The following is a 19,522-nucleotide window of genomic DNA, read 5'->3' as shown; positions in this document are numbered from 1 at the left end:
TGGCAAAAGTACCTTGTCTCGGGCTTCCCTGATGGTGCAGTGGTTGAGAGTCCGCCTGCCGATGCAGGGGACGCGGGTTCGTGCCCCGGTCCGGGAGGATCCCACATGCCGCGGAGCGGCTGGGCCCGTGAGCCATGGCCGCTGAGCCTGCGCGTCCGGAGCCTGTGCTCCTCAAAGGGAGAGGCCACAACGGTGAGAAGCCCGCGTACCGCAAAAAAAACAAAAAACAACAAAAAAAAAGTACCTGTCTCAGTTTGTGACAAAGACGGAAATATCTTCTGAAAGATAGAAAGATCTTTACCTCTTCCTGTCTCTGCTCATGAAGCTGGACAAATACACAGAACTTCATCTTACCATCTGGGTTCTGTTTTCTCTTAAATTACATTGCTGGTTTCTTCCTTCCACTACCGATTACACTAACGAAATCTAAATGGTGAACAGGAAAATTCTTGTGAAAGAGAATCACTCTGGGGATCTTGAAATCTACTAACACCAAGGTGAAGGGAGCTCTCATGATTCTCTGTAGTTTATAACTCTTACCAGGCTTTTGCTTCAATGAAACATACCAACAGTTTGTATCATGTATGAAAGTCCATAGAAAAATTTAGGAGAATCCTATATGAATTTCTGATAACACTTCATAGACACTAAAGGTATTGTTGTATTATCACAAACATCTAAGATGTTAGCAAACAATGTGAAATTGATACTTTTAGGAACTTTTCTAGTAGTAGCCTATTTGGGGAATGATGTTAAACCAGCAGGGCTAAAAAAGTGCACAATATTCCAAAGCCGGAAGGGACAAACTAGACTACTTTAGTCATGGCCCCCAATCTTGGCTTTTTACTTCAACTTTCATACCTGCTCCTCTTGACTTTGGCACCTTTTTGGACTCCACTCCTGCCACTTTGGATATTGGCCCTCCTGCCAGTGATGACTTCCTTGATCTCCCCCTCTGTCTCATCTTCACAGGCCAGCCGTTGATTTGTCTGTGAAAATAAGGAAAGGATTTGGAAAATTTTCCTAGTGCTTCATGGACATTTCCAGATAAATGTCTCAAAAGAACCTTACATTCAACATGTTCAAAGCTGCAGTTACTCTTTTTTTTCCTTCCAAACAAACCCCATCCTTCTCCTGATTTCTGTATTTCTGACCATGCCCCCACCGTCTTCCCAGTTACTCAAACTTCTTTTTCCCTTCCTCCTCAGAATATCAAGTCATAGAGGTTCCACCTTAAATTTCTCACATCCTTTTCAGTTTTTCCATCCCAAGCTCCATGGCCTCGTGATCAGTTTTCCAACCACTGGCTCTCACTATTTCATTAGATCTATGAACACTTCCAGAACAGATCCAATAATATTATTTCCTTGATGAGAAATCCTCCATGTTTCTTGTTGCATTCCATGCACATAAATTCTCCTCGCTGGCATTCAAGAGCATCCAAAATATATCTGGCATTTACTTATCATGTTCTACATACTGATGTGGACTTTATGCTCTTACCAAGCTCAGCACCTTAATCTTCTTTGAACAGACCTGAACTTTGCTTTCTTGCTGCCTTTGCTGTTTTCTCACTGCGAAAACTGTTTTTCCTAGTCCCTTCTGTCCAGAATAGCTCTCTCCAATAGAACTTTCTGTGAGAACGGAAATGCTCTACAGTTCTGTGCTGACCCATATGACAGCCAGAAGCCACATGTGGTTATGGAACACTTGGCATGTGGCCAGGGCAACTAAGGAACTGAATTCTAAATTTTATTTGACATGAATGAATTTAAATTTCAATTTTCACACGTGCTCATGGTTACGGGATAGTACGGGTCTGGATCCTACTTCCATCCCTCAGAATTGTCTCCATCCTACAGTGCCCAGGGCAATCATCAATATTCTGATGCCTCTACTGATTTCCCTAGTTGGAATAATTCCTTCTTGAACCCTTACAATAATTTAGCTATACCTTTTTACAAATTGTAACACTCAATAAGATATTCGGTGTGTCAAAAAGTTCATTCAGGGTTTTCCATAAGATGTTATGCTAAAAACTGAACGAACTTCTTTGCCAACCCAATAATAAGAAAAAAAGTGATTAAAAACCTGAATTCTGCATACACACTACCATACACTAGCTGTGTAGCTTTGGGCAATTTCCCTAGCTTCTCCAACCCTCAGTTTCATCATTTGATAGTTGCTCCCTCAACGAGTTGTTGTGAGGATTAAATAAGAAAAAAACAAGTGTAATGCTTAGCTTTGTTTTAAGTTGTCTACGTGCAAATTACTGATTGATTCCTTAGAATGTGAATGCTTACTAGATGCTGGATCACTTAGGATGCCACAACAAACAAGATACAGTCCCTGCCCATTCTTGAACTCACAGACTGCTGTGGGAATGTTTCATATCTTATCTTTCCTTCTGGATTTTGACCCAGGAGGAGCAGAAATTGTATTTCTTTATCTTTATGGTCTGATAAGATCCTTGCACAACATCTGGTACATGGGAGACTATCAGTAAATATTTAATCAATGAATTTATCTATTCTCTCTTTCTCCTCCCCTCCCGCTCTCCCTTCCCCACCCCCCTTTTTTAAAAAATAGATTGATTTTGTTTGCTTTTTTGTTTTGGTATTCTGGTAGCTTATTTTACTCAATCTTTTTTTTATAGTTACCTGTGTGCACACTTTATTCACCCACCCCCTCTCCCTCAAACACTAAGTAATCAATATACATTTGAGGACAGCATCCATCTTGTTGTTTTTCCTCTCCCATGCTTACTTTGGGATATTTCTCTATGAAGTCAAATATCCCCTGGAGGGTTGCAAATAAAACAAATACACTTTTAGTCTTCTTTAAAAATAATGTTCTGAACATTGCTAACACATGGTATATCATTTAAAATTCCTCTGGATCACAATGCTCCCACATTAGAGCTACAACTTCATGTCTGTAAGACTTGAGAAGAGAGCATATTTCACGTGCCTTTTATTTAGTTTTTCTATGTAAAAACTACTGTCTGCTGTACACCCATTATAAAACTTACTTGTTGAAAGATTTTTGGTGAAATGTAGTTCTTTGCCTAGCCATGGGTTTTTTTCCTTCTAAACTTTATTTTACAATTATAATTCCTATTATTTGAAAGCATAGATCACATTTGTATTGCCCACACTGCAGTTAATCATTTTACTCTTTAAAATATCAAGTGATTCTAAATCATGAAACTCTGTTAAAGATTTTTTTTCTTCTAATTTATGATTAAAAATTATTCCTGGTTTTCCATCTCGGGACAGTAAATAAATTGTGAAATATGATGACTACCAAATAGTTTGTAACTGATGAAACCTCTTTAAATATAAAGAGTAAATGGGATTAACCAAAGGTTTTAAGGAGTGAAAATTATGTTTATAAAAATGAAAATTAAAAGTCATGTTTCTTATGCATAGGTCAGCAAAACGGAAGTATTGCAAGGCTATGAACATGATTGAAGTTATTGATAAGAATTACTGGATGAGTTCAATGTCCTTTCTAATACTTTCTGTTAATTAGAAGCATATGAAAAACACAGTTAAACATCCAACAAGAATTTTAGTTTGAGATCTGGGCAATATTTAAATTCTTAAAATTATTTATCATTGTTAATTAAGTTTTAACCTGGGTAGAATGTAATAAACTTCGATGTAAATCATCAGTGCTTTTGTAAAATCCAATCAGTGGTGCATGGACCTGTCTCACTGAGGTTTTGCACTTTTCATAAATATCCTTCACATAAGATAATGGTACGTGGGGAAAGCCCTATCAATCCATCAGGAGACCATTTGAAAGCAAATCGCTATTAAAATGCAAGACACTTTTGTCATATTGCTGTAATACATATGATTTATGTTGTGTCATAAATTTCTCAAGTTTATATTTATACTACTCTTCAACAGATTAGAAGCTTTCAGTCTTATCAACTAGGTAACCTTCCAGAATCTGTTAGAATCTCTATTACCCCTAAAGCCTTAGTTGTATAATAGAACAAAATTAATAAAAATTTGTAACTGACTGATTGTTTGGAAAAAAATTGATAGAGATTTCTGTTTCTCAGCTGCTTTTATAATTTTTTACTATGAAAATGTCTTAAAGGGTATATTTTCACTTAGGGAATGTTGAAAGAGAAATTATTTCTTTAATATGGGAAATTAGAAATATATAAAAGATATCTTAAAATATCACATTGACAAGTAGCAGAGGAGTAATTTAAAAGGAAATGGGTGTAATTGCATCAAATATATCTAACTCAAAAACCTCAATCTATTCAAATCAGTTTTTACATTAAACTAGAACCTTATCTATTTATTGAATTGATTTCTTGTTGAATAATATTGAGTGTCCTTTTTTAGTAACGTGAATAAGGAATGACTTTAAGAAGTCAGGGTTACCAAAATAATGAAATTTGATTTCCTTAAAATCTCTGATGCATCCATTTCTGCATACTTTTCTAAGCTTATTTTCCTAAAGAGATTTAAAATCATCCCAAAGGCTTATTAAGCTTTAATGCTGAAACAGCTTATCCACTGTTGTTCTCCCCTTTTACAGAAGATAAAACAGAGACCCAAACACATAAAGCAACCTGGTCAAAATATAGACCATGTGTATTACTCCACTTCCTTCCAACTTTTAGAGGGTTTTGTTACAAGCGTTTTAACCACTCAACTGCTCATGGCGCTAAGATCCTGAATAATCTCTTTTTTTATTTCCTCTGTTTTCCATCTCTCATGAGCTTAGCCTCTGAATATACTTGACTATTACTCTTGAATTTTTTTTCCTGAGTAACGTTATATTCATCTTTGACAAGTGCTAATATTTTTCACAATATATTTTTTTAATTCACGGCTTTGTCTCCAAGTTTACAGACAAAACTGTATCAGTTTGCTACTGCCACTATATGCTGCGTAAGAAACCATCCCCAAACTCAGTGACCTACAGCAACAAGCAGGTATTTCTTGTTCACACATCTTCAAGTTGCTGGAATTTGGCTGATCTGGACTGTGTTGGCTGTGTTTGGTGCCAACTGTAGAATAGGTCCAGATCTACTCGATGGGTCTCTCATTCCTCTTGGGCTGGCTACCCAAGCATGTAATTTTCATAGCAAAAGTCAAAAGACTACCTCCAAACTCACAAGCACATTTCAAACCTCTGCTAGTTTCATCTCACTAACACCCCATGAGCCAAAACACGTCACATAGCCAAACCCATCATCAAGAGTACAGGGAAGATACTCCTCCCAAAGAAGTGGGGGCATTAGGCAGTGAAGGAACATTTGCTGAACCATCACTTAATTTTCCACACCAGTTCTGGAACTTCTCAAAACTTTACTGATACAGCATTCTCTTCATCAGATATATTCAAATAATTTTCAGTGAATACTTGTGTTGGACATAAATAAGTACTTGTGTGCCAATACTATTCAATCCCTTGTTTCTGGAACTCTCCTTTCTGTGAAGATTTTGTGATCAAAGAACTCAATAACAATCTCTTTGTATTTCCTTCTAGATGGATTGGATATACAGAATTGGGTGAAAAATAATGAACACTGGAACCAATTTAAATTCACTGTCGGGGAGAATTTTACAAGCAGGGTTTAAATTAGCCATTAGGAAAAACAGGAATGATTGTTGCACACTCCTTCCCAGAGTAGAGATTTTAAGTGTGAAAGAGGGATGGCCCAGGGAAGCTGGTAGGCTGGATCAGCAGTTTGCAAGCCCAGGAATATCACACTGTTAATATCCTTTGTGAACAGATGCCTGTCTATCTCGCACCATACTCTGCCTTATGATTTTTCTCCAGTTATTTCAAATGCATGTGTAATTAGGTACCCATTCTATAATTGCTGAATATTTAGGTTCAGATTTTCACTATAATAAATAATGATGTGACAAACATCTTTGCATATATATTGTCTGTATCACAGATTGTTTTTTAGGCTAGCTCAGGGAAAGGATTATTGGATGACAGGATGTAATTTTTCATAAGGCATTTGACACATTGCTGGGGAGGCTCTTTATGCAAGGTTTTTTTGTTGTTTTGACTTGGTTTTTTACACTGTAGAAAGGGAATGTAACCTATATAAATTATCTTTTCCTATGTGGCCTACTACAGATTTGTTGACCTATTTCTATATTTAACTGACACTGATGCTTATCATCAATCTTTTATAGCTTACTTTCTCATAAAGTCTTACATTTTAGTCATCTTTCAGTTGGCTACACATATTTTCAAGTAACTTTCTTCGCAGTAGTACAAGTGAGTGAAATGTTTTTCGAATCTTTGCATATTTGAAAATCTCTCCTGGTACCCTACATAAACGAGAACTGTGCTAGGTACAGCGTCTTCCTTCATGATGATGTCGACGCTGCTCCATTCCTTTTGCCTTCTTTTTTTTGTTGTTGTTGTTTTTTTGTTTGTTTGTTTGTTTTTGCGGTACGCGGGCCTCTCACTGCTGTGCCCTCTCCCGTTGCGGAGCACAGGCTCCGGACGCGCAGGCTCAGCGGCCACGGCTCACGGGCCCAGCCGCTCCGCGGCATGTGGGATCCTCCCGGACCGGGGCACGAACCCACGTCCCCTGCATCGGCAGGCGGACTCTCAACCACTGCGCCACCAGGGAAGCCCGAATCAGTAGTTTTTAATTGTCTTGTGTACATGACCTTTCCACAGAAATTTCCAAAATGTTTTGAAATAATAATTCAGAGAAGCAATTGTTTTTTTTTTAAATCAGTTGAATTCGAACAACCAATTTTATTTGCTAAACTCTTATTTCAAAGGATCCATCTAAATACTTAATTTTCAAACTGCTTTCAATATAGCACTATTGGCAAAAGGAATCTAGCAACTACTCCAACTCAACATGTATACTCACTAATTACTCAAAAAACCCCCACAAACATGTCTCTTTAGTTACCACCAACCCAGTAATTACTTAAAGCAATCTACTAATACGTAAAACATGGATGACTCTCAAAAATGCTATGCTGAGAAAAAGAAGCCAGGCTAACTAAATAAGAATCTTTGGGCATGGTACCCATGCCTCAGTTTTGTTTTCAAAGCTCTCCATCCACTGCACAGCCAAGACAAGAACTGTGGGCTTAGAAGAATATACTGAGCCATGTGGCAGTTAATAATGAGGCCATGGGGCAAAGGGGAGGCAGTGAAAGGGTGGACACTTTAGGCAGATGAAACTGTGTGTGCAAAGGCATGAGGCATGGAATTGAGGAAAATGCATTGGAGGGATTACTGATTCAGTCAGTGGATTACACGGTACATTTCTGGAGAGGTAATGTTGACAGATGCAGTTATACAGGACCAGTAGAATTTTGGTACATCTTTGTTTCCATGCTAAGAAGCTTGGCTTTTATCCCTGAGTGTCCACTGAAATATCGTAATCTGGTTGCTGGGAGTTACCAAATTAAATTTGCATGTGAAAAGGAGCATTTTGTTAGCAGCTTGGAGAATGAACTAGAGAGGAAGGCAGACAAGAGTGGTAGCAAGAGAATAGTTAGCATTCCACCCCCCAAAAGATGATGAGGCCATGTTCAAAGGAACGGATCAGAAAGAAGCACGATAGATATTTAGGAGGTTAAATGGGTAGGGTTTGGAAAGTGGCAGCTGTGAAAATGCATCTCTCAAATCTCCTGCAGCATGTGTAGCATAACTGACCAATGGCCCCAGCATCCATCCTGCTAGGTCCACCACTTCATTCATGACAAGGTCATGCTTCCCACGGACTGCTCCCAGCCAACGAATGAGCATGGCTGGGGCACCAGAGCAGACCATTCCTATAGGATACAAGACTCCTGTAGGATACAGAATGCCTCTAAGGAGAGACTCTGTCTTGAGCACTCCCCTCTCCTGCTTGAAACTTTCTTGTCTTCCTACTCTATCTTCCTTCCCCTTCTCCTCACAGAGAAGAGATCCGCTTTGCAGTCTAAAGGCTCTTCATATCGACTCTGGCTCCCTTCCCTTTATCCTTCACAGGCATTTCCCCCAATAATCTCTTGAACATCTCATCCTGTCTTGGCGTCTGCTTCTTGGTGGATTCACAGTAACACAGTACTAATTAAATGTGGAGAAATGGGAAAAGGAAGGTTCTAAGAGGATTCTTAGGTCAATGGCTAGAAAAAATAAATCAATTCTGGTGACAATTACAAGGACTGTGATGAGAGCCTGGTAAAGACCAGGTCAATTTTGTACATGTTGTCTTTTCAGGATTCTAGGACATTTAGGTACAGATTTTCCACAGGGAACTGCATATTATGAATCAAGAATTCAGAAGAGGGGCTTCCCTGGTGGCGCAGTGGTTGCGAGTCCACCTGCCGATTCAGGGGACGCGGGTTCGTGCCCCGGTCCGGGAAGATCCCACATGCCGCGGAGCGGCTGGGCCCGTGAGCCATGGCCGCTGAGCCTGCGCGTCCGGGGCCTGTGCTCCGCAACGGGAGAGGCCACAGCAGTGAGAGGCCCGCGTACCACAAAAAAAAAAAGAATTCAGAAGAGAGGTCAGAGACACAGGTATAGATTTGAGAGTTATCATACATTGGTGGTAGTCTGTGCTGTGGTCATGAGTGAGAACAACAAGGATATGGGTTCGTATGAGGAGTAACTGTAAAACTGGGAAAAATCACGGAGGATACAATGAAGGAGGCTGAGAAATGGCTAGAAAAATGACAAAAACATGTGCACACACATGAAATTCTCTATATAAAACAATGGAGGAGGGGCTTCCCTGGTGGTGCAGTGGTTAAGAATCCGCCTGCCAATGCAGGGGGCACAGGTTCGAGCCCTGGTCCGGGAAGATCCCACATGCCGCGGAGCAACTAAGCCCGTGTGCCACAACTGCTGAGCCTGCACTCTAGGCCCCGTGAGCCACAACTACTGAGCCCACGTGCCACAACTACTGGAGCCCACATGCCTAGAGCCCATGCTCCACAACAAGAGAAGCCACCGCAATGAGAAGCCCGTGCACCGCAACGAAGAGTAGCCCCCGCTCGCCGCAACTGGAGAAAGCACGCACGCAGCAAGGAAGACCCAACACAGCCAAAAATAAAATAAATAAATAAATAAATAAATAAATTTTAAAAAGAAGTACATTAAAACACTGGAGGAAAAAGTGTGAGTGAAGGTCAGTCCAATACTCCTTAGGAGCAAGTACATTAGAAAATAAAATGATTCTCCTGGCATCAAGTATGTTAAGTGAACTAAGTAGGGGCTGTTAATTAGAGTGATTATGGAAAACGCCCAAGTGAAAAATGCTTTAGAGGGAATGGGAAGTAAAGATGCTGGATGAGAGCATTTGAAAAGCTAGGGTGTGAAGGAATGAGAAGAGGTGGGGTAATAGTTGGAGGATCTAGAGAGGCATTTCTGGTGGGTTTTTTTTTTTTTTTCTTTTGAGATAGAAGAGACTTAAATGGATTAACAGGCAAGAAGCAAGGATGCAGAACTAATACAGAATGAGAGGATGGAAATAAATGATTTGGAAATGTCCTGGACAGTGTGGATTCGATTAAAAACACAAGTGGCAAGTTAAGCTTGATAAAGATGGTGCCATGGCTCCCCTTCCTTTGAGTCAGGTAGTAGAGAGACAGATACCTCAGTTTCAAGGTGTGATGGAGGGAAAGTGAGGCTGTTTCCACATGGTAGCTTCAGTTTCTTCTATGAAGGATGATGCTGAGAGAGGAGGTGGTACTGCAAAGGAAAAGGCTCAAGTGGCTTTTGTAAAGGAGGAGATTTTAAAAGGAGGTTGTAGTCTGAGAGTGGCGTATTGACATTTAGGACTTCAGAGTTCCCTACTGATGATATTGAAGAGGCACTCAGTAAAGCTGGAGGTGCAGAAAGCTGGAAGCTGTAATGGATGGCTCGTTCACGTGGACGTGAAGTCTGTTAGGATTCTGACAAGAGTCAGGATGGAGGAAAATGCAGAGGCATCTCCAGTCTTCAGTGACAGTAGGACTGTGATTAGGCTGCAAAGATGAGTAAAACAGGGTTTGGGCCGATGGTAAGAGTCTCAAAACACAATGAGTTTTCACAGGAAGATAGAAAAATAATGGTCTACCAACAGCAGTAGGTAGATGGGAGAATGCGGTCATTTTATCCCATTGGGGAGAGCTGAGGCAATATTGAAAACTGGGAAGCTTCGCCTTGAGAGAACTGCAAAAAAAAAGTGTATCCTCTGGACAGTCAGGTTTCAGTTAATAATTATTATGACCATGATTAAAATGCTTACTGACACTTATTACATTCTAGGCACTGCTCCAAGTATTTTTTATATTTATTAAGTTATTTATGTCTAGCAGGGGGAGGGGGTGATCTGTGAAAAACAAAAAGCTGAGGATGTGAAGGTGTTTTTTTCCGATGAAATAAGCAAATCCCAGATGGTAAAAAAGAAAGAGTGACAAGGTCTGTGGTGAAAGGGCAGAGGAACATGCAGAGTATTGTGATAATTAGAACATTAGTTGTGTTGAGAGTTTGGGCATGAACAGAGTCTCTGAATTCCGTTTTCTCACAGATACCTCTGGTGGATTCCCAAGGAGGGTATATACAGATACAAGGGCCGCAAAACAAACAAACAAAAGATTAAAATGACATAATTTATAACTAATTTAGGTTTCAGTCTTAAAGCTTATATGGAACCCTTAGTGTTAGTAAAATACTATGGATAAATGAGCCATAATGGTTAATTTTTGACCCAGACTAAAAGCAAACCAAGGTCATCACTTGACTCTCCCTCCCTCAGTCCACACTCTCATCTCTTAAACAAAGATCACAAACTGGGAGGCTCCTGGGCCAAATTTAGTCTGTGTTTTTACTCACAGGTTATTGTTTAGATCTGAATTAATTCCCAATATCAGGAGGTTTTACATAAGGAAGAAAGGAAAAATGGAAAGATGGAAGTTCAAATATAGTAGCAATTGGCTATGTTGAGTAGAAGCTAGGGTGGCCAATTCATGCCCATTGCTTAGGACTTTTCCAGTTTTAGTACTGAGAATCCCACATCTTGCAAACCCCCTCAGTCTATAGAGCCTGTTGGAAACCCTAGGAGCAGCCACTCTTTTTAGGTCGATGCAATGTGCTTTGGGGTTCGCCAGAGTCACTACCAGAGCAGCAATCATTATCTGGTTGGTTCCTGTAAGTCTGAGTTTTCTAGATTTTGGTTCATCAAAGGCTCAGGAACAGCTGATTTAATCCTCCCAGTTCCTGGAAGTACCTCCCAATAGGGAAGTGACTGACCTACTTAAAGAATCTTAGGGGAGAACAGAAAGAGAAGTAAACTATGTAGATGAATGCTAATAGAAGATCAATGTCTACAGTCTATACCACACCACAAAGTCTGTCAATTTCTAGCCCATTCATTCATTATGCACTAAGGCTTAAGCTCAGTGATGGCTTACCTTGGCTTTCTGTGGGTAGACCTTGTAGGGAGTAAGCCTCAGGTTCCCTACTGTGGCTGGAATCAACCTCCACATAACAGGACTGGCTGAGTTTGAGGGCAGTGAGAAAGAAAGAAATGGGAAATACAGATGCGATTAATTGGGCCAAGTTTTTTCTGGAACCCGGACCTACAGAATCAGCTTGGAAGCAGAGGACACTGTGTCAATCACGGGCCATATCTGGGTGCTGGGGCTGCCACAGTCTGAAGTTCAGTGTGTTGCCCTCCTGAAGCTCTAATTGCACAGTACTCTAAGACCTGCCCAAAGAGATGCCAGCCTTAGTTTATGAGCCAAAAGGAAACAAAATGAAGTAGTATGTTAGGGTTCCAGAATCCTCCAGCCTCAGATAGTCTGAGAGATTCGTAAAAGCTGTTAAGATCTGTGTCTTGACTGATAAGTGATTCCCCCCCCAACCCCATTCAATTCCACTTTTTGAAATATAAATACTGTATAATAATCTATTATATAACAAATATAAAATGTCCTGTATCATTTAGATGTAAAAATCTGGGCTGCTTTTAAATGCATTAAAGGTGACTATATTTCAATTCAACAAGGTCCCCCAATGTTAAGAAATGTGTGGTATTTTAAAGCTACCCTCAGAACTTTCTCTTAGGTACAAGTGTGGGTGCTGCCTCTGAAAAACAAATCTTATTAATTGTGTAAGTAATAATTCAGGTTAAGCAATAATTGTTTTAGGTAAAGTTCAAGAGGCCAAGGGGTATGGTAATGAAATAACAATGCACAAATGCTGGTGTGGCTGAGTAATTACTGTGATACATCCTCCTGCTTCCTTAATTGATTGATCTCAAGAGGGAAGGCTTGACTGTGTTTATTACCCGTAGCTCTTCCAGCTGTCAGGGAGGCTTCCTGGTCGCTTCCAGGATACCTGCCACTTTGGTACCAATGCTATGGCACTAGACTCCAGTTTTCTACCAGGAGAGAAATTGAGATGTCATAGTCTCTATGGGCTCGACCAAGGCTAAATGGGCCAATTACTCCATCAAGGGAACAAATGAGAGGGTGATTCAGGAAAACACAATAGATAGTAAAATTCATTCCATTAAAAGGACTATTTTTCTTAAAGCAGATTAGAACCTATCAAGTGGCAGGTAATCTGTCAATACTTGCTGAATTAATATTTACTGAATATATTATTTGGCCTTTGGTCAAGTTAAGCTTCTGGAACCAATAATGATCTTAATGATTAAACTAATTCGCAGGGTGAACAAGCCAAAGTTGGCAGGGCTATCTTACTGGAACAATTATTTTTCTGCTTTTTGGCATAACAACAAACCTAATCGCTTAAACCTATTATTCTTATAAGAAATCCAAAGCAAATGCTCTTGTCTTTAATATTAATCTGTCAGCTTAATACCTAGAAATAGTTGTGCTCTTTTAAATTTTTTTCTCATTTTTTATTATGTCAATATTGTTAATGAGCAATTAAGACTATGTAAAAGAGCATCAAAATGACACTAATTAACTACTAGAATCAATACAGAATGGAGTAGATTAGACTCGACAGAAATCATCTTTTTTAACAGTTTTACTAAGGTATAATTTATATACAAAGAACTACACCTATTTAATGTGTACAGTTTGATGAGTTTGAACATATGCAAAGACCCATGATACCATCACCACAATCAAGGTAATGGACATATCCAACACCTCCCAAATTTTTCTTGTGTTCTTGTGTTCCTTTGGCTTTGTGTGTGTGTATGCGTGTGTGGGTGGGTTAAGAACACTTGCCATGAGATCTACCCTCTTAACAAATTTTGAAGTGCATGATACTGTATTGTTAACTGTAGGACTACGTGGTACAGTAGATCTCTAAAACTTGCTCATCTAGCATAACTGAAACTTTACACCCATTGACCAGAAATTGCTTTCATAAATAGAATGCCATCTTAACTAACATAGGGTTAAGCCAAGAATAGCACTGAGAAAATCAAGGATTTATCAACTAGAATAAAAATTACTCAATCAGTGGTATTAAAATGTATGTGCCCACTCCAAGAAGCCTTTCACTCACACTGGTGGCCCCTGCAGGCCCAACGTCTCCAGGCCCTCCACCCAGATGCAGAAGACAGCTCAGGGCCAGCATCTCTGGATCTGCTATCCAATACAGAGAACTCCCTGGACCTGACAACTCCCAGCCCTCCAACCAGCAGCAGAAGACAAGACAGGCATCTCCTCACCCTCTCCTCACTGGCACAAGACAAAGAAGCCCAGTGCTTCTTTGCCCCTCCATCTAGCAGCAGCAGAAGATCTAGATAGGCTCTCCAGAGAGAGCAACCCAGGATAGTGTGGGTTGAAGGCAACCCAGAACCCACAATTTCAGACAGCTCCTGGCCCTCCACTCAGTGACAGAAGGCATCCCAGGTGGGTACTTCTCTTTCTCAGTGCACTGCGTAGACTGAGTTGAAAGCCCACCAGCACCAAGTGGCTGGTGGACAGACCAGGAGAAATGCTATCTCTGAGGCCAAAACTGAAAGAAACTGGATATTGCAACTATCTGAAAAAAGGTTTTAAAGCAGCCATGAAGAAATTACAAGAAATTACAAACTCCCTGGAAACAAGTGAAAAATAGAAGAGTTCAGCAAAGAAATAGAATTTATTTTCAAAAATGGAAATTATATAACTAAAAGAGTTATATATTTTTTGGTTATAATAACCAAAATTTAAACAAAATCTCACTGGATAGGCTCAAGAGTAGAATAGAGATGACAATAGAAATAATCAACGAACTTAAAGACAAATCAATAGAACTTATTCAATCCGAACAACAGAGAGCAAATAGATTGAAATAAACATACACACACACACACACACACACACACACACACACACACACACACTTAGAGAGCTGTGGAACAATAACAAAAGATCTAACATTTGTATTATCAGAGCCCCAAGAGGGAGGGGAAAGAATGTGGGGCTGGAAAAGTAATTGAAGAAACAATAACTGAAAATTTCCTAACTTTGACAAACGACATGAACATACAGATTCAAGAAGCTGAGTAAACCCTAGATAGGATAAAATAAAAGAATTCCATGCCAAGACGTGATAATTAAACTTCTGAAAACTAAAGACAAAGAAAAAATGTCATACTCACTTTAAACATAACAACGTAAGTAGATTGAAAGTAGAACAGAAAAGATGTACCATGCCAATGTTAATAGAGAAACTATATTAACATCAGACAGTAGACGTCAGAGCAAAGAAAATTACATGGGAAAAAGAAGGATGTTACATGATGATAAAAGGCTCAATCCACAAAGAAAACATAGCACTAAATAACCAGAGCTTCAAAATACATAAAAATAAGCTGTTAGAACTGAAAGGAGAAATAGTCAAATCCACAATTACAGTTAGGGACTTCAATACCCCATTCTTGGCTAGTGATAGAAGAGTTAAGTAGAAAATTAGCAAAGATTAGGAAGACTTGAACAACACCATCAACCAACAGGATCTAACTGGCATTTATACCTATTTCACTCCAAAATAGCACAATAGCACATTCTCTTCAGGTGCCCATGGAACATTCATTAACATGGAACATATCTTGGGTCATAGGCCAAACCTAAGCCAATTTAAAAGAAATGAAATCATAAAAAGTATGCTCTCTGATAATAATGAAATCAAACTAGAAATCAATTAACAGGAAAAAAAATTTCCAAACACTTGGAAATTAAACAACATGCTTCTAAACAATCCATGAGTTGAAAAAGAAGTCTCAAAGGAAACTTAAAAATACATAGAACTGAATGAAAATGAGTATAAAACATACCAAAATTTGTGGAATGCAGCTAAATCAGTGTTGAAAGGGATATTTATAGTGTTAAATCCTTATATTAGAAAACAGAAAAACTATCCAGGTAAAACAAGTATCTAGTCTCTTTGGCAGTTATGCTTCTAATGATAAATTCATTTGTCTTTCTCCCATCAGTCTCCCATTTTACTGTTTCTAAGTTTTACTTAGAGGCATTATATCATGAGTGGTTGTCACGGTGTAGTAGCTCTTTAGCCAGCTTCCTGTCATAGTCATTTCCAGTTTTCTCTACAGTCATCACACTATCCTGAAAATTATTATACATATAACTTGAATCAGGAATTTTCTGGATAAATTCTTAGATATGAAATGTTGTTTCCTTCTTATTTCAACAAATGCTTTGAAATTCCATGGTCAAAAACCTTATTAATTATCCACCTGTGTTATTCTTGAGTTTAATAACTTAACAGTTACCATTATCATGACAGTAATAAACTTTCATTCTGTTTTAGAGTATAGGTGCCAAGTAACAGAAAGTGTTTTTTAGGCATAACCTGAAGTTCAGATAAAAATAAAGAATGTGATACTTTCCAAAGATATAAAACCTATGAACTTTCACAACACACGATCAGCTGTTATCTACAATGGCCTCTGGAGATTTTAAGAGATTTAAGAGATATTCTAGATAAATCAACCATAACATCTTGAGACATACATTATAGGGGTAGCAGAAGAAAACAGAAGGTAGTGAGAACATGCTTTTCAATTGCTCTAACATTTGCAAAATTTCCCTAACATCAAAGCATTTTTTTTACTTCAGTAAGGAAACTGGATATTCAAAGCCATTAGATGAAGTATATTTAAACATGGAGTCTTCATATAACTTAATAAAAAGTGGATTTTCTCCATAAATAATTCAGAAAATTGCCTTATGTTCTTACTGTGAAGGTTTTCTTAAATGCTCTTTTATCTTTTTCTTTAAAAATGAATTTTCCATATCTAAGTTCTGACATTCATTCAGCTTGTAGAAGAGAGGGCTTTATTGTTGGAAATAAGACCTTCTTCCGGAATTTGTTTTTTTAAAAAGCAGGCATATCTTCTGACTAAGAATTGGAGGATTGAGAAAGGTTGACAACATATTACTGAAACCGAAAAGTTTTAAAGATTGTAACATATAATTTAAAAGAATCAGTCAGTAATAAACAGCAACTAAAAAAAGCCCAATATTATAAATTCAAATAGGTGCTAATAAAATCCATCATAACAAATAAAATATAAAAAGTAATTTTTTGCATAATCAAGAGATTTTAGGACCCAGCTGGCAAGCATTTTAAGAAGCATTCAACTAGATAGTATTTCAATATAAGTAAATAAATTGAACAAACACTTATAGACTGTATTCCAGCTCAAAAACATTTACTACATATCAAGCACCATGCTAAAAACTTTATGTGTTTTATAACATTTCATTCTCACAACAACCCTATAGTGTAGGGTCTATTATTAGGGAGGAAGAAACGCATACTCAGAGAGTTTAAGTAACATGCTCAGGATCACATTATTAATATTCAATCAAATCCAGGCAGGCCTTTTGCAGCGTTTAAGCTGGTTCCTTCTCTCGTAGGGCTAATACTCTTGATCTGTAAAATAATCTGCAATTTTACTGAGTGTTCATCAGCCCTTTACTGTGTTATTATGTCTAGCTCTAATGGATAATAATTAAGGGGTTACCAAAGGCTTTTTCAAGGACGGATTAAAGAGATTTGTTTCTAATTTGAGGAAGAGAAAGATGGTAATAGAACTGGAAACCAATAAAACATTATTACCAGAATGTTGCACTATTTCCAATAAGAACTAAAGAAAGTAGAGTTAATCTGCAGCTTGTGGTTTACTTTTAAAGTGAAAGAAGGAAAATCTCAGTTATCAAATTTTTTCTCACACTAGTCTTAGAGAGTGACTTATAGTTTATATACCTCAGTGAGACAGGACCCAAGTCTCCTAACTCCTGGCCAGGGCTATCTACATTTTATCACACTACAATTTAGAGTCATATTACATGATTTCTTAAGATCCCTACCTTATGCTCAAATTGTACAATCTGTGATTTGCATAAACATGCAGAGATACAGAGTCTCCACCAGCTTTAACAAGGGGGAAGGAAATAATTTCTCTCTCTCTCTCTCTCTCTCTCTCTCTCTCTCTCTCTCTCTCTCTCTCTCTCTCTCACACACACACACACACACACACACACACACACACACACACGTGTGCACAGCTGTTTAGAGTATGGCGTCAGGCTGCTCTTCTATTCCCGTCATCGGGAAATAGCAGAGGGACCTTGGGCGCCCCTGACAGTTCTCTAAGAGGCATGCCTGAGAGCTGAACGCAGCTGCCACACACAGTGATTCAGCAATTTACCAGTAGAAAATATGACAGCGCGAAGAAGGAGAATTTTTCATCCTGGATTTGGGCGAGGAACATTCCTCATTGTACACAAATAAAGAGATATCTACAGTTAGTAAGCTGTTCTTTATTCCAAAGCTGCTAATGTGTGTAACTGGCTGATTTCAGACAAAAAACAAACCCTATTTGCTTTAATCGAGCGCTTAGAATGTAGAAACTGATTTATCAGTTCATACCAAAAAGAAAATAAAACTTAAATTAAATTAAGTGGTGATTACAGAAATGTACCTAATATTATATGGCTAAAGACATGAGAGATTTTTTTTCTTGGATAGGAGACGTGTTCTCTTTAACTCTTAACAGACATGTGGGAGACTGATTGATAACTTTGTTAATCCTATTTTACAGAAGAGGAAGAGAAGGCAACAGACCACTGAAGGGATATGCTCCTCAAGCCATGTTGCAGGAGACAACACATGCACAGCACTGCTTCCTGAAATCACACGGTGCCTCTGCAGGCAACACCATTTCATTAAAATGAAATATCGGCTCTTCCTCAAATCGTCAAGTTAAAAAAGCATACCTTAATGAGAGCTCTCTCACTCTTTCTATTAAACGATTCAATGTGGGTGTGACGTGGCTCCATGAAGAAATGAAAGGTAATGGCCTTTAAAAAACACCTTTTTCCAAGAAAACTTTGGCCTTCTAGGAGACAACTGTTTGTTTGTGACTCCTTGGGTCTGTGGCTTGCTTAAAAGAAAAAAAAAGTGCAACTCTCCAAGAGAAAAATGGAAATCAGCAGTGGAGAGAGAAAAAGAAGGACTTTCAAAGCTTGACTCGAAATTCCTTTCTGAGACTCACATGAGCACTTTAGCTCTAGAACAATGTTTCCAGAAACTCAATCTATCAATGGGGAATTTGGTCTACTCTTATTTTACGGCATATCTGCCAAAAAAAAAAAAAAAAAAAGTCATATATGGCGTGTTTTGACTTGGCTCTAAGCTTTCTAAAAGCTTTTCTTTCTTTTTCAGCTGAAACTCTGAAACTTACCTGCTACCCTTCTGGCCCAAAGCCAGTTCATTACTAAATCTACACTGTGCTGTGTTTCTCTGTATTCCAGCCAGACTCCTATTTCAGACTTTGGCACAAATGACAGAGTGCTGATAGTGAAGCCACGAAATGTTAAGATGAGGTCATTTGGGAAGGGGCAGGGGGGAGAAAGTATGGAATTTCTTGGTTAAAGCCTGTAAAAGGCTAAATAAGCTGAGAACACTCAATTGCTGAAGAACCAACAGGCAGATTCCCTTGGTGCCACTATGATGACAAGCCACTGTCTTCACAGTTGCTAAGACAACTTCATGATCCAAGGGCTTAGAAGATCCACTTTCTATCTCCTGGGAGATAGGCAGTTGGGGAATCTGCTTTATTATTCCCTCATTTATTTCTTTATCCATCCATCCCCTTACTAACTAATTCAACCAGCCAATTAAGAGCAATTTTATTTTGAAGAGTATACAACAGTGCTTCTAAAAATTTAATGAAAGTTCAAATTACCTGGGAATCTTGTTAAAATGTAGTCTTTGATTCAGGAGTCTGGGGTGGGCTCAAAATTCTGCATTTCTCCTAAGCTCCCAGGTGATACCTATGCTGCTCCTGCAAGGGTAGGAAAGAAATACAGTTGACTCTTGAACAGCAAAGGGGTTGGGGGTCCCAATCCTCTGCACAGTCAAAAATCTGTATATTACTTATACTCGGCCCTTTGTATATGAGCTTCCTCCGAATCTGCGATTCTCTGGATCCAACCAATCACGGGTCGTGTAGTGCTGTAGTACTTACTATCACGTGTAAGTGGACCCATGCAGTTCAAACCCGTTTTGTTTAAGGGTCAACAGT

The 19,522-nt window shown here is 38.8% G+C and overlaps 1 long non-coding RNA gene across 1 annotated transcript; it reads right to left on the bottom strand.

Annotated features, from left to right (window-relative positions):
- Positions 1–357: 357 nt before the first annotated feature.
- Positions 358–19,268, bottom strand: LOC114486146 (uncharacterized). The gene is made up of 3 exons (XR_003679424.1): positions 19,184–19,268; positions 862–989; positions 358–426 (listed from the first exon to the last, which is right to left on the bottom strand). It is a non-coding gene; the product is annotated as an uncharacterized lncRNA (long non-coding RNA).
- Positions 19,269–19,522: the final 254 nt, after the last annotated feature.

Source organism: Physeter macrocephalus, chromosome 1, assembly GCF_002837175.3.
Source record: "Physeter macrocephalus isolate SW-GA chromosome 1, ASM283717v5, whole genome shotgun sequence".
NCBI classification, from domain to species: domain Eukaryota; kingdom Metazoa; phylum Chordata; class Mammalia; order Artiodactyla; family Physeteridae; genus Physeter; species Physeter macrocephalus.
This window is presented reverse-complemented; position numbering and strand designations above follow the sequence as displayed.